We start from the raw sequence: 14,519 nt of genomic DNA, 5'->3' as shown, positions 1-14,519 counted from the left end.
AGCAGGGTTCTCTGTACCAGGCTGGTGGAAACTGGAAGATGCTGCTGGGAGCAGGACTGTGGAGAAGACAACTGAATTTAAAAGCTTGATCCCTGCTGCCCTGAGATAAAGAACCCAAGACACAGAATGGGCTGTTCACCATTGTGAAAAAATGTGCTTTCAGGGTAGAGTACAATCTGTGTAAAAATGAAAGAAGAGAATGAGGCCAGTGAGAATAAAGCAAAGCATTTATCTGAGCTCCAAGAAGTTACTGGAGATTTGTCCAGGAACAAAACTCCCAGCACCTCTGAGCTTAGAGCTCGTAAGTCCTCCTGGTCCAGCTTCACAAGCCTGCATATATAAGGGGGGATGAGTTTGAACTGGTTTTATCTATCAATCCTCTGTGTACATGGGCTGTTGAGTTCTGGATGTAGCTCCAAGCTCACTTTAGGGCTCTGAGACTGGTTTTCTTTAGCATCATTCAGAGCAGAGCATGTGGAAGGCAGCAGAAACATGAGGTGCTCCAGCCCCAAAACCAGGTGTGCTGGTGCCTTCTTGGGGCTTGGTCCTCTTCTGGGGCAGGAGGAGTGCTCAGATGGAAGCCAGGCCCTTTAAAGCATCTGAAACTGGTCTGCCAAAACTGAAGGCTGCAGAAGCCCTTCCTTTCTTTATTTGAAAGTTTTGTGCTTAATATTTATGAGTATCTTAAAGTATATCTTTATGAGTATCTTGAAGTGCTCAGCAGGGAATCTGTGTACCTGCCTGACAAGAAAAAGTCAGGCCATTCCTTGGAGTTTTAATTTTACTGGCTGCTTCTAATGTCAGTCTTATCAATGACGTCTTTTTTTCCTCAGTAGCATAAGAAACTAAATCACAAAAAAAGCTTCTGGCATCTCAGTTTTGTGGGTTTTTACCTCCACCTATGGTATGTTTACAAGAAACATTAATTGCTGCAGTGTTTGCTTGCAGCACAGAAAGAGCTGATCCAAACATCTTTGAAAGCGGGGTCCTGCTTTGCTCCACAGCCTGGTGCTGGGATCAAGCCTGGACCAGGCTCCAAACCACACCCTGGGGCTTTGGGCCTTCAGACTGGGCACTGGGCAAGGAGAAGCAGCCGCTGAGTCACTGCAGGGGAGCAAAGTGATCGTTCAGCTGTATGTTTGCAAGTGTGTTGTGCACACACAGAGCAGAAATGGGTCAGATTTATGAGGGTTTCACACCTGGAGCAGTGTGGGTGGTGAAGTGGTCTGAGTGTGAGCAATGGAAATCCAGTTCAGAAATACAAAATTAGATCCTAGCTGAATCCTTCTGGAGGCACAGAAATGAAGTGGCAAAGGGAAAAAAAAATCTGATAGTGTTGTGTAATGTAAGGAGTTCTTCAAGACAACAGAATGGGGAATCCTAGGGTGTTTTTAGGCCGTGCTGTTGCAGAGCTGTGAGCAGGGCTGGAACAGCCTGTGTCAAACCCACCCCCACCCCCTGACTGCCTGTGTGTCAGGAGCATTAATACCCTCTTTGGAGATCGGAGAATGGGGGTAGCAAGAGGTCAAGTGGCTTCATTAGGCCCTGGAGCTCTAGCAGCGGGAGCTGAAGGCGGAGCGCGGCGCAGCGGGAGCGCTTTGTGCGGCTCTGGCCCTCACGGCCGGGCCTGCAGCGCTCACAAGCCCTCAGCGCGCTTGAACTCGCACTTAACTCTGTCCCTCGCGATTTTGGCTGCTGGTGCAGCGAGTGCTGAGGGTTTCTGACAGGGCTTTGCAGACTCCAGGGGTGGCTTCAACACCCTCACCATGGGGGGTCCCTGCTCGGGACACTGCCGCTGCTCAGGGTGGGATTCAGCCTCCCCCCAAATCCCGCAGCGGCACAAGGAGCAAGAGGCATTTCTGGGCAATTCTGACATCAACTGCAATAGTAATAACAATTAGCAATTATGCAGAGTTATATGCCTTTGGTGCCTGTTACAGGCATCAATGAGGAGTTCTGTTTCTGTTTCCTACTTGTAGCTGGCCTGATCTTGCATTTTAATGGCAGATGCTCTGAGATAATTAGAGTGGCTGCAGATCAGCCCCGGGGGTGGTTTGCTGCTGCTGCAGTGTGGCATGGCCACTCAACCTTTCTAGCCCCCTAGTATGTGCCAAGCCCTCAATGGTTGAAAGCCACGTGCCATATAGCCTATATTTTGGAGAAGGAGGGGAAAAAAAGAGAAATGGTTTCTGCTGCCCACAGCAGAGTTGTGCTGGGGTCCATCGCTGGGTGATGGAGTTGCGTGGCGGGTACTTCTCTGGAGCTGTGGGGCCCGTGGGGATCAGCGCTGTTGTGTCCTTGCCTGCTGTGCTGTCTGCAGCTGAAGCTGCTAACAGAGTAGGTGGAAATGAGGGCTGGGAGGCTGCAGAGCTCCTGCCAGCCCGCAGCGCTCCCTCCCCGCCGGTGCCGGGAGCAAACGTGCTCTGCGAGCAGAGGAAACGCAGATCTGCGCTGCAGCTTCTCCTCCCTCCAGTTCCCAGAGAAAAAAATGGTTAATGTAATATTACATCGGATTGGACTCTAAGGAGCAGAAAGCCAATTTTGGGGGAATGTGAGCCAACCTACATTTAACTGGGATGCTGATATTTACTGTTGCAGTGATCTGGGCCTGTAGCATGGGTGAAGTCGCTGGCTGGGGATTCAAAGTCCAATTAGACAGTGTTAATAGAGGAGGCAGCAATGCTTCATTGAGAGAAATTACTAAAATTGTACTTTCAGGACAGTCAATTAGCTGTGTTTTGACAAAGCAACAAAAAGATGAAACTGAAGCCCTTGGAAAAAAGAATGAGAGAATTCGGAGGGAACATGTCTGTTTGGGGAATCCTAATATTTTTTGTTGAAATCATTAAGTGAAATTAAATACTATTTTAAACCAAAGGGATAGAATATCTAATTAAGATAGAAAAAAGGTTTGGGGAAGGGTATTGTTGAGGGGATTAGAGAAATGGTTTACAATTCATGTTGACTGAGGCGGGGCCCCCTGAATGTATTAGCTATGTTAGTAACGGGAATGGGAAAAATCTCTCAACAAGCAGATCTGAAGTTTAGGAAAAGGTTTCTTTAGGGTGACTCCAAGGCTCTCAGACTCCAGAGTGAAGTGTGGGAATGAAGCCAGGGAAATCAAGGAGATTGAGGACAAGGTGTGCTTTTGGAGCTGCTGTGCTGGGGCTCCTGGGCTGTGCCGTGCTCCCAGTGCTGGGGTGGAGTCGCTCCAGCAGCAAAGGGGCTGCAGGGCTTGAGGAGCCCTGGGATGGCCAAGCAGGGCAGGAAGATCTGGGCAGTCCAGGGCCCCATGGATGATAGGAGAAAGGGAAATCCTGCCACAGGAGAGGGCAGAGAGTGGCCCCATGGTGCATCCTGTGCTGCAGGAGCCCATCCCTGAGCCTTGGCTGAGCTGCTGCCAGAGCCCTGGAGAACACATGGCAGGAGCTAGGGTGCCTTTTTGGGGTCACTCTTGACCCAGTCGTGTTTATTCTAAGACCTCCACCTCTGCTTTGCCATTACGGCTCCAGGACTTGGACTGAGCCCAATGTGCTCTTCCAGAGCAGAGGATGGGTGATGGGCTGGGGGTCCCTCCCAGCCTTTTCCATGATGATTTGTGAGACCCTTGCACACATCAATCCCTGGAGCAAAGCCCCAGTGCATGGACAGGGGTGGCTGGAACTGTCAGAAGATATCTTGGGTAACTCCTCAGTAACCTGGGGTGATTTTCCCATATTTTGCAGCCAGTGCTCCCACTCTTAACACATATCTTCAGCAAAACTCTTCTGCCTAAAGACCTCTCTTAAAGAACTCCATTTTTGACTGATATAATCCTACTGCTTAATTCATTTGATATACAGAGACAGTTAGTGAAATATGCATGCTATATTATATTAAAGAGAAATGTAACCTTCAATTGGTATCTGATGTGCACTTTGCAATAACTGCTATTAGTTGTCTATAAAACTCCTAGACATCATTTGATTTTATTACCATTATATTATTTTACTTGGGAACATATATAGAGGGAGTGGTGATTGCAGGTCTTCAACTGCTTACTGGGAAATATTTAACACAAAATGTTTTATTTATTAGCATAAAGAGACACAACGGATTGTTGGTGATTAAAGTGATGATACTGCTGCCATACTTGTCAAAAATATAGACCTAATTCAATAGAAAGGCGACAGTCAGTCTCCGTGTTGATCTATGCTGCAGCAAACTGCCTCTGAAAGCAGTACAAAGCCTGAATTGGCCTCTTAATTTTATGCTCTAGGGCATAATATAAAAAAGGGAATTCTTTCTAAGTGCCTGTAATTGCATGTTACCAGAACCTAAATATAAGCCAAATTTTTGAAATCATAAGTGTTAAGTTTTCCATTTCAATTTCTTCCCTTCCTTCTCCTAAAAAAATAATCAAAATAGAAAGCTTTAAAATGCCTCGCTATCCCACATCATTAATAAAATATAGAGTATACTCAGCCTTTAATTGCAAATGTACATTTTGAAAGAAAATACTTAAAAAAAAATAACTCATTTTCCTTCTCTCCCGGGCATCAGGCACTGAAGCAGGAACTTGCTGGCCACACTGTACACGTCACTCTCTGTTTTGCAGTGGTGTTGTTTCAAACAACAGCAATGTCCTGCCTGACTCGGGTCTGCTTGGATGGGATGGACTATTGTTTCCCTCCCTGAGCTGGAGATGGCTGGGAATTAAGTAAATCATACAGGTCATTGTGTATTAAAAGGAGGGAGGCAGCTCCACAGCCCTCAGGTGGGTTTGGGGTCACTTGACCCAGGCAGGTGATGTTGGGGCTCCTGCCAACTGCCAGAGGCTGAGTGAGTGTGGTGATGCCAGGGAGGTGGGTCAGCAAGGTCCAAACCACTCAGGTGGACCAGCTTTCCACTGAGTCTGGATTGGGAAGGGCTTGTGTCCTTCCTTTGCCCTGTGCTAAAATTGGATTCACTTTGCACAGACACAAATCAGTATTTGCCTTGAAAAAAGTTCAATGTATCTCCCCTGTCACGCTCCTTGCATAGATCAGTGTTTACAACTTCACTCCTCTGAACAGACAGCAGGGGAAAAAATATAAGATTAACCATTTTGTACACTTGATGGCTTCATTGGACAGGCAATAAATCAATACAATTGAATTGAAGCAGATAGTGTTCAAATGCTATTATCTGTCTCTGTGTTATTGAGCTGGGATCCTCGGAATGACATAGAGAGATCCCTCCAGCTCCAGGATTCCCTTCCCTAGGAAACCTGCAGGATTCGACCTGCTCCAGGGCTCACCCGAACCCACTGGGCAGCCCTGCACTTTGCTGCAGATATAATCATTTCTGGGTTTGTTACTCAAACCTTCTCCATTCTGGGTTTGCTGTTCCACAGCTCAGTTGTTGCATACAAGCAGAAAATCATCTTAAGTGCTAATGCTGGTGACAGTGTGAGGCACTGTGCTTATCATGAGAGGAGAAGTCTACTGGCACAGCTAAGGGTGGCAATGCCATGTGCTCCAGGAAGGATTTCCAGAGCTGGAAGCATTGGCTTTGGATAAGTCATCTGCTCCTGTGTGTATTTGTTGTTGCTCTCTAGCAGTGAGACCACCTAGAGAAGGTCTGGCTGTTGCAGTCCCTGCAACCATGGTAATTTATTTATTCAGGCCTGCTTGGAGAGCACAGGGATTTTACCAAGGAATTTCCTGGTGCTCCCTGCCTGGTTCAGGTGTCTGTATTTCCATAGATTCTCAGGACAGATGATGGTATTGAGAAGTTTGGTTTTGCAGAAAATAAGAGTCATCTGTAACAGCTTAAGACACCCAAAACCCAAATTTAATGTTGATTAAATGGGCTGACTGCAGCACAGTTGCTGAAGTTACACCTTCATAAAAGCAAGGTAAATCCAGCCAAAACCTGAACACTGCAAGGACTGAGGTTGAGCTCAAGACTTTGGCAATGTTTTGTTAGCACAATGTTGTGTTTCTCTAGCACAGGGTTCGGTGTTTGCAGGCCATGCTCCTGTAGGGATACAGTTTGGGTGCTGTTCCCACTTTCTGTTCCCAGTGCTGTCCCAGGTGCTGTCCCAGGTGCTGTCCCAGTTTCTGTCCCCAGGTGCTGTCCCAGGTGCTGTCCCAGTTTCTGTCTCCCCGTGCTCTCTGTCCCCCCGTGCTCTCTGTCCCCGGTTGCTGTCCCCCCGTGCTCTCTGTCCCCCCGTGCTCTCTGTCCCCCCGTGCTCTCTGTCCCCCCCCGTGCTCTCTGTCCCCCGTGCTCTCTGTCCCCCCGTGCTCTCTGTCCCCGGTTGCTGTCCCCCCGTGCTCTCTGTCCCCCCGTGCTCTCTGTCCCCGGTTGCTGTCCCCCCGTGCTCTCTGTCCCCCCGTGCTCTCTGTCCCCCCGTGCTCTCTGTCCCCCCCCCGTGCTCTCTGTCCCCCCGTGCTCTCTGTCCCCCCCCCGTGCTCTCTGTCCCCCCGTGCTCTCTGTCCCCCCGTGCTCTCTGTCCCCCCGTGCTCTCTGTCCCCGGTTGCTGTCCCCCCGTGCTCTCTGTCCCCCCGTGCTCTCTGTCCCCGGTTGCTGTCCCCCCGTGCTCTCTGTCCCCCCGTGCTCTCTGTCCCCGGTTGCTGTCCCCCCGTGCTCTCTGTCCCCCCGTGCTCTCTGTCCCCGGTTGCTGTCCCCCCGTGCTCTCTGTCCCCCCGTGCTCTCTGTCCCCCCGTGCTCTCTGTCCCCCCCCCGTGCTCTCTGTCCCCCCGTGCTCTCTGTCCCCCCGTGCTCTGTCCCCTCTCCCGCCTCTGTCGCGGTTCCCTGCCGGATCCGCGGTTCCCGAGCGCCCTCTGGCGCCCGGACCCCGCCACGGCCCCGCCGGCCCTGCCCTGCCCCAGCGCTCGGTTTTAACTCATTCATCCCCGAGCCATGGGCGGCCCACGGACCTACAGCGCGGCCCCCAGACCCACGAGGGGCCCCCAGACCCACGAGGGGCCGCTGATGCGACTCCTCAACCTAAACACGGCTTGAGTACCCGGGAGGTCCCAGACTTTGCGTTAGTTAGGGAAGGGTTCTGCTAATCTGATGGTGATATCAGAGCCCAGAGCTGCAATGAAAATGGTTTCTTGTTGCTACTGATGAGAAGAAGATCTGGAGCATGGGGCCTTGGAGAGCAGGGGGCTGTCTCAGTGGTGACACTGTTCTCACACAGTGAGGATCCCGGGCAGAATGTGGCTGCAGAACTGATCCAAGTATTCCAATATATTAACAAGAAACCAATAAGCCAAAATCATCCTTGCTCTACACCAGTGGGTTTATCTGGAGGATGATATTCTTACACAGACTAATAATATTTATATTAGCTGAGACTCTGATCTGTTTTTCATGACATGGAATGACTTTTTTTAAAGCTCTTTTAGTTTTGGAAACATAAGTCTCCAACAATGCTATGTCCTGTGAAATAAAACCAGTGGAACCTCTGCAGGCCAGAGGCCTCAGCACCACAGGGGAGAGCAGATGTGTTATAGGATGGTTCTAGGAGCATGATGGCCCTGCAGGGACCTTGGATTCTGGTAGCAGGTAGCAATAAAGTGTGCCAGGTCTAACAAATGAGTGTCAGAGACCCTCTCAGTTGACTTCTGCTCCTTTATGGCCAACATATAAACAGTTGGTTTGCAACTGCATCTGTTTGGGTTGTGTCTGATACAACCTGTTGTGGACACCACAGTGACCATGACAGCACATGGCATTGTGGACCTTGTGGACCCTCAGGAGCTGATCCACCTGGTGTCCTGCTCAGCTCCAGCATTGCCATGTGCCACTTGCTCTGAGGGATGCCTGGGCACATGGGGAGGTGTTCCGGCCAGACATACAAGATGATGCAGGTGAGTGTGACACAGTGACAGCATGTGGGTGTGACACAGTGGCAGCATGTAGATTCAGTACAAGACAGATTGGAACTCCTATTTTAATGTTGCTGTCAGCACTCAGACTTCCAAATTTTAGATGAAATTGAAGAATTTCTTCTTGAGGAAGCTGGAAATCCTTTCTTGAAAGGAAGTTATATGTTATTCTGAGAGCTAACATACCACAGGGCCACAACCACTGGTAAACCCACCACCCACTTCTTGAAAGCCTACAGCTCCCAAACACGCACCATTCATGACCAGGTTCCCAGCTGGTTTGGGAAATGCAGACAATTAAACACAGAGTCTGTGTTTTTTTTATTTGTCTCATCCAGGACCCAGGGCCCTGGGTAAGCTTCCTCCAGGGATTAGTATTCCCCATTATAGGATACAGTTGTGAGATTAATATTGAGATAATTGTGTCACTATTTTGTCACTTTTCTGTCTTTACCTGCTGCAGATTACCACCAACAGTACAACAGAGACTTCATTCAAAGGAGGTTTCCAATATAGGTGACAGTACAAGCATGTAGGAGCCCCTGCTATCACTGAACAGCCTTCCACTGTGGGATTGCCAAAGCTGGCTGCACCTGCATGGAAACAGTTGGCCTGAATACCCTAAATCTCTGCTCTGTGTGACCAGCCTCAAAACTGGACTCTGTTCTAAATGTGCCAGCACTGTGGGGCCCACTGGGCTGGAGCCCAGCCTGGGTCCAAGGGCTCTTGAGCTGCAGGTGCTGGGAATGTCTGTCTGTGACACCAGGTCACACTGAGTATTCAGCCAGCCCAGTGGCTCCAGCAGTGCCTGGAAGAAATGTGTGAGACCAGACTAAGATTACAGTGATCTTTTCCCCAGAATATCTTCCAAGCTGTTCAAGGATTTATTGAGCCACAGAACAGTGTCTTTTGCCTATTCTCCCTTGCTGCTTTTTCTTTTCCCATGAGCATGTCTGATGCTCATGAAATTCTGACATCCCCAGCATCCTGTGGCAGTGACTTGCACAGCTCTGCTACGTGTTGGCTGAGAATCTGCCTCTTTATTTTTTTGATATTTAATCTGCCACCTACAAGTTTCATTTTATGTCCTCTATTTCTTGTATTAGGGGAGACATCAGGCAGTTGTTTCTTGTTCTCCATGCTTCTTGTTATTGAATAGCCCTTTATTTTGTCTTTTTTTCCCCAACATGCCTAGCTACCTACAGTAGTCAAGATGTGGTTGTACCCCACACTTATACACTGACCTAATATTTGCTGTTTATCTCCCAGAGATTCCTACCATTCAATTTGATTTCTGATATTTGCAGTGCTTCACACCTATCATAAAACTACGTATTACATCTCTAAACTCATTTGTGATCAGGGATCCAACCAGAGCTCATTACTTCATCTCTAAGATTTTCAAAATTGTAGTTTGAAAATGTGGTAAATGTTCATTTGTTCAGTAAATATCTTCGTCCAAATCCTGTTGAAGCCCATAAGCACATATATATACATATTGATATACATACAATAATATCAAGTGATCTGCAGGTGTTTTTTGTGCAGGAGCCAGTAACCCATCCTGGAATGCTGCTGTGATGAGAGAACCCCATCCTGCTGCCCCAGCTGGACACATTCAACCTAGCCTGTGGTTTAATACTGTTGCTCACATTAGATAAGCTCAGGAAAGTCCAGGAAATAAACTGATTCATGTGTATGGCTTTAAATACACATCATGTTCTGCATGGCTTTGGAGTGGCTTTGAAAGACCTTTCCCTGGTTTGTCTCTGCAAATTTGAGAGCTGTGATCCAGATCCATGTGTATAATCACATGGCTTCAGATTCCTGATTTCCAAGAGTGCCCTTTAGCACGAGGTGGGAACATGGAACTGTTTTATCCTAACAATCAAGTAGAAACACAAGAGCTTGCCACATGTATCCCACATAGTATGGTTTTCCTGGCCACAACTTTGTTGATGGAGGAGGTGCTTGATGCATCAAAATTCCTTAGCAAGAGCAGTCAGAAACTTGGTGTCCTTCTGTTTCCTCCCCTGCAGCACCTTGAGCCTGCAAGATGCCCTGATAAAGCACCAAGGAACTGAGAGAAGGCAGTAGTGAAATTTGCACATTGTCCCAGCTAGGAAGAGTAGAGGCACAATATGATACTGCCATCAACATGATACCCTTCTGCCTTTTTATCCACCACAGGGGCCCCAGATACTCTTCTGGAGAGGGTGAAATGCAGCAGTGCAGGAGCAGGATGACAACAACACATCAACCTCTCCAGGTTTGTCTGGATCCAGCAGAGTTTTTTTGGTAGGGTATTTTGCAGGGGGTGTAATGGGAAAAGAACAGAAGGGCCCATTGCACTTTGGAGATGTGGAGCTGCCTGTCTGCCTGTGCTCTAAGCTGAGAGATCAGAAATAACATTGGCCAAGCTTTTGACTCTCCTGACACCTGTGCTATGAGCTGTGCAGGCCAGTGGAACCCTGGAGACAAAACACCACCTTTGGCTGGTGTACTTGAGTTCCTTACACAACATGTTGGCTGAGGTCAAACATAGCAGAGACCCAAGGGAAGAATGAGAGGGATTATTTTCTTTCTCTGGGCAGATTTATTTTAAATTTGGAATCTGCCCAAGAGGGCAGGAAAGATTCTCACTGAGCCAAATGGGGTCTGGAACACAGCTCTGCCACATTTTCTGCGCTGGGATTTAGTTTGGATCATTCCATCCCATCTCTGAGGTCTGTGATGTGACTGTGGCCAAGGGCAATCAGCCTCCCCATGCAAGACCTTCCAGTAAACAACCCTCTAGTAGGAAGGGTGTAGCAGGTAGGCATAGACAGGCAAATCTCACCTGGGACACCTGGGACATGGATGAAACTTGGGAGAAGGCAGGCAGCCATGTAGGAAGCTGATTTGGGATCACTAGATGGTGCTGTCGACCTTGAAATGGGAACTGACAGTGCTGAGATGAGGGAACATCTTTCCTGAACTTAAAGGCAGAGCATCTGCACAAAGTTATGGCTGACTAACAGCATCCTGAACGTTACTCAAACACCAAATGGACCTGCCCCATAGGCTCTGGCAGTGAAGCTGTAGAAATGGAGTATAATAAACAAAGAAAAATCGGGAACTGGACACGATTGTGCTGTGCCCCACCCTATTGGCCTTATGCTCTTCTAGACCCTTCAGGAACCATGGGGCACAGGGACAATATTTCAAAGCTTGTGCTACAGTAGGAGTAGATGTGAAAAGGGACCACCAGAACAGGCTACTTTGATGTGGAGTACCAGGTGTTGTCTCCCATCTCCATGGTCCTGGCTGCCCGTGGGTGGTCAGCAGAAGTCATGTTCTCACTCATTCTCACTCACTCACCCTGGCAGTGATGCAGAACATCATTTTGGGATCGAGCTCTTGGAGTATAACAAGCAGAGCAGTGCCATAGACTGGCAGCAGGTATAGTACACAGCAGCAAATGATATTGCAGGGGGAGTCGTGGCTCATGGGACAAGGGCATCTGGCATCATTGGGGAGAGGACATTAAGTGCAGTCTGCCTCACCAGCTTTACAGACACATAGCTGATGGAGCTCTTTGCTGCCACCCCCTTCCTGACCCACATCAGCCCCACCAACTCCAAACTTCTACTGTTCCTACTGGGAGGTGGCCTCACCTTTGGGACCTGCAGGACACAGAAAGTTTTAAAGTATCCTGGCTTTTCCCCCAGTTTCAGTCAGGACAGGGTTAATTTTTGCAGTAGTCAGGGAGGGTCATGGCCAGGACCCAGAGGCTATTCTGTACTGAATATTTAAAGAAAAAAAAAAAAAAGACAAAAAAAAAAAAAAGGAAAAAGGAGAGAAATTTCAGGCTCAGTTTTTACTTCTATGGACACTGACACCTCTAATCTCTCTGTGTAACCTTACTTCTTTTTATCACTGCCCTGTGGACATCCTGGCTCACCTGTCATTCCTCCCTTTTACAGTTGTATGTCTGAAATTTAGCCCTAATAGGAGAAGGATCCACTGAAAGCTCTATGCAAAATCATAGAAGAGATGGAGCAGCACCTGCTTGTGCTGCCATTAGCTGAAGCTGGGTCACCAGCTCCCTCTGCTCCCCTTATGCAGCATTCTTTGGTGCTGAAGGACCTTCTGATGCAGCTCTTTATGCTGCTCTGCATTAATAGTATGCTACAGGCAAAGCTGGGGGTGGAACAGACACTACAGGAAGAGGGAAGATGAAGAAAACTTCCAGTGCTGCTTACAGCAGGGTCAGCAGCAAAAAGCAGACTGTGGGTAAGTAAGAAGACACCGGGTAAGAATGGTCCCTCCATCACAGCTGCCTGTCCTGAGCTGGCTGCAAACCAGCCTGGAGGTGAAGGGAAATGACAAACGCAAGACCAAATTCTCTCAAAGTAGCCCCAGGAGATGCAGCTGTCACCTGTGTTCAGGGTGCTCACCTGGCACCCAGCAGGGCACCTCTGTCTGTGCTGCCACTGCCGTGCCCAGACAGCACATTGCTCCTGCTGGTACCCCCAGTGCATGGGGATCAGGACAGCTAACACCTGCCTCTTGCTGCCCTCTCTGCGGATGGCAATATGAAGTTATTTCAGCTAAAGTGAAATATTGGGATTTTCTGGTGTGCAAGTGATCTTTTTTTGAGATCAAGAAGGGTGTTTTGATGCCAGTTAAGATTTTGGCCCTTAGTTCACTGGGACAGAAACTGTTGACTAGTGAAGGGAGGAGGAGCCTGGTGGAGAGGTTGTGTGATGGCCATGGAGCAGGGCAGCTGAAGATGATTTCTTTATGTCAGCATGTAAATTAAGATTGCATAGGAAATCTTTACTGTCTCTATGGCTTCTGATTGTTTGACTACAACTGTGCTGTGGTTTTAACCATGATGAAAATACAATTTCCTAAGTTTTGTAAAAGCTCACTAAAAAGAGAATTCCATTAAGGGAAGCTCTGATTTTCCCCTAGTTGTCCCTGTACGGCTGTTTCTAAATCACTTGTAAGCCTTTTCTGCCATGCTGAGTATTACACAGCACAGAGCCGAGCAAAGTAAAATGATCGATATTGTAATGGACTTCTCATCCTAGTACCATGGCAGAAATAATAAATGTCATGATATATGACAGCCCTTCTAAAGCCCTATGGAGCCAAATGAGACGCAGTAAGCATATATCTCCTACTTCCTACCCCTGTTTTGCTTCTCTGTGTCTGTACTTTGTTTCCTCCCACATTTATTTCCTCCATAATGGAAGACTGTAATTGTATTAAAAGTGACTCTGCACACAGGAGGACCTGCTGTGGTTGCACTGTTCCCTTCAGCAGACCGGGGTGGACTTCTGGAGCTGCAGTTTGTGAGCTGCTCAGTGCCCTGGGGAGCAGGGCTTTGGGTGGGTTTGACCAGCAGCCATGTCCTCCTGTTGGCATTACAGGTAAATGTAATTCACTCTCTTCCATTATTACTGTGTAGGATTCCCCTTCCAGCTCCAGTCTGACATCTGGGTCATGCCATAACTTCATTAAAAATTTTGATACTAGTTCCCATTCTTAATCCCACCCAAACAAATGCCTCACCTGCATCTTTGCAGCTCTTAAGGCTGAGATGTCTAATCAGATGTCTCTGCCAGGAACACCAGCCACTGCACTTGGTGGTATTTCTGCCTCTGCTGCTCCATGGGTCCCTGAGTGTAGCTTCCCATAGTTGCCACTCTTCCTACCCTAAGGGCCACCCTCAGCAGTAATTACTTTTTATTACTAATAAGAAATTTACCAAACCAAAGGTTAGAAAATTAAATAAACACTGTTTGTTCTCTGGTTCCTTGTGAGACTTTAAGGGGATTAAATCACAGAATCACAGAATATCCATCCTGACTCGTATGCTAAGCTGTGCTTCAATTTATTTCTCTACCTTGTTTTCCAACACAATTTAACTATTATTGAATTTTAGTCAGCCTGTGGCAATCCACCTGAAAAACCTCAGGACAATCTGCTCTAATGTAAAGGGGATGGTAGGGGATCATATCCTGATGAAACCACGTGTATCCTGTGGAACTGCGTTTTCTGTTTGCAAAGGAGCCAGCTTCATGGAAGAGTGAGGAAAGGGAATCTTTGACAGGGTAAGTTTCATTTTCTCATTGTGTCAGTTATTCTTCAGTTTGTCTCATTTTCAGCAACATCATTTAATGTTGTTCCTTTATGAAAGTGAATGAATGTAACATGACTACAAGTTACACATTTCAAATCAGTGGAGAGATAAGAGCACCAAGAGCCTATATACTTTTTATTTTTGCAGAGTAAGTGTTCAGGTAAGTGAGATTGGCACACGAGGGACCAGAGTGGTGCACATCAGCCCCAGGACACGATGGCCCAGAATGTGTGGATGGTGAGCCCAGGCCAGGGCCACTGATGGGCTCCCACTGCTCAGGCAAACGAATCTTTCCAGGACTGGTAGCTCTACGTTTAAAATTACCCTGTGACTTTAAGCTTTGCTGTCACAGATTTCCCCGTGTGGTAATTCACATTAAAAAGTGGTTTGCTCCCATCACATGCCAGCTAAAAAGTAGGCTCCCACAGTCTTGTTGGCCCTGGCCTTCAGAGCCAGTGGCACAGGGAGCAGTAGCTCGGCTTGGGAGCTTATCCTAACACGTAATGCACAGGAAGGGAGCTGCTTTC

General features: G+C 47.9%; 1 long non-coding RNA gene across 1 annotated transcript; it reads left to right on the top strand.

Moving 5' to 3' along the window:
• The first annotated feature begins 940 nt into the window (after positions 1-940).
• On the top strand, positions 941-14,040 carry LOC135280295 (uncharacterized). Its single transcript, XR_010347305.1, has 3 exons — positions 941-1,133; positions 10,050-13,279; positions 13,795-14,040. It is a non-coding gene; the product is annotated as an uncharacterized LOC135280295 (long non-coding RNA).
• Positions 14,041-14,519: the final 479 nt, after the last annotated feature.

Source organism: Passer domesticus, chromosome 13, assembly GCF_036417665.1.
Source record: "Passer domesticus isolate bPasDom1 chromosome 13, bPasDom1.hap1, whole genome shotgun sequence".
Classification (NCBI taxonomy): domain Eukaryota; kingdom Metazoa; phylum Chordata; class Aves; order Passeriformes; family Passeridae; genus Passer; species Passer domesticus.
Note: the sequence above shows the minus strand (reverse complement) of the source record. Positions and strands in the feature narration are given on the sequence as shown.